Source organism: Castor canadensis, chromosome 1 (genome assembly GCF_047511655.1).
Source record: "Castor canadensis chromosome 1, mCasCan1.hap1v2, whole genome shotgun sequence".
NCBI lineage: Eukaryota > Metazoa > Chordata > Mammalia > Rodentia > Castoridae > Castor > Castor canadensis.
In genome coordinates this window covers 105,312,384-105,313,828 of record NC_133386.1, presented here as the reverse complement: position 1 = coordinate 105,313,828, position 1,445 = coordinate 105,312,384, and positions in this window count along the sequence as shown.

Sequence of the window (1,445 nt, the reverse complement as noted above, 5' to 3'; positions counted from 1 at the left end):
ACATTCCAGTGAATCATACTACACAAATATCAGGTTCCTAGAGAAAAAGCTGTAAGTGTTTTTTGGAGTAGGAAAAATAGCAGTAAAAGTTGGGATCTTAAATTGTAAAAACAACCGGCATCAAATTTGTAACAGCAGAACTCATTGTGTGCAGCAAACATAAGGAAATGTTACTGCGATCATTTCATTTTCTTCGTTTTAAATGAAGAAGTGCTGCCATCTTCTCCCTTCCTTATCCATCCACAGGTTTTCTTAGAGTATTTAAACACAGTGGGATCTTATCAGAACCAAACAACCACCGGTACTATTTAAAAGCTCTCCACAGCCTCCTAGGCAGGACAGGTTCAAGAGAGAGTAGAACGCCTGTGTTCCATTTCATGCTGATGAAAAGAAGCACAGATGCTGTGTCACATGGCCGTATCGATGCTCTGAATCTGGGGGTAGAGTGGGGACAAGGTGAGGTCTCGGTCAAGAAACAGCTTTTTACAAATACACAGAAGTCCAGGTCGAATTTGTTAACACAAAGCTGTGTTGCCAGAAAGGCCTCCATTCGGATGGACGGACGGACGGACGGACGGATGGATGGTGTCCCATGTCATTTCAGTCTGTGAGTCGTATGGCAAGGAATAGCACTTGAGGAGCTGCTACTTTATCCTCCCAAGTAGGGTACAAGCTGCATGCTTTATAATCTCTCTCACTCTCTCAGTCCGTCCGTCCAACTGTCCCTCCCGCTCCATCCCTCCCATTGAGGGTGTTTTTATTAGGATGTGCACGTTCAGTATGGGTGAGGGGATTCGTAGTGACAATTCCGAAGCATTTTCTTCATTGCATTTCTCAGCGGAGGCTCTGCCATTCAGAAATTGGAGACCACGATCAGTTGCGAATCCCTCTCCTTTTTCCTTTGTGTTTGGACAAGAAACTGTCCATCTCTGGTGTTTCTTACAGAGTCCTTTCTGACACGCACGTGACTTCTGAACATCACACACCACACACACACACACACACGCACACACACACCCCTCTCTCCCGGTAATGCCAAGAGTAGTCATCGAGTGCCACCTATTGTTCATTTTGGGCAACCACTAAGGTTACGAATTCCACAAGACTTCCATGCATGTCCAAAATAATCATAGCAAAATGGAGAATCGAAACCCCAGTCAGTTCTCAATTCAAACAATCAGCCATGAAACGGTCACGTGCTACACCAGAAGTACCAGAGATGACAGGAGTGAGGGTGTGTGTGTGTGAGTGTGTGGAACACACTCGTGCATGGCGGGGGGGGGCATCCTCCCACAACTGAATCCTCGTGGATTTTATATGGTAAGGAATCGAGTGCACCAATAGGTGTCAGAGTGGGCTTTCGGGTCCCGATGTAAGACCGACCCAGCAGAAGAGCATGTATCTCACTCACCTGACCCACCTCTAAGTGAGTCCCTCTCCCTCTC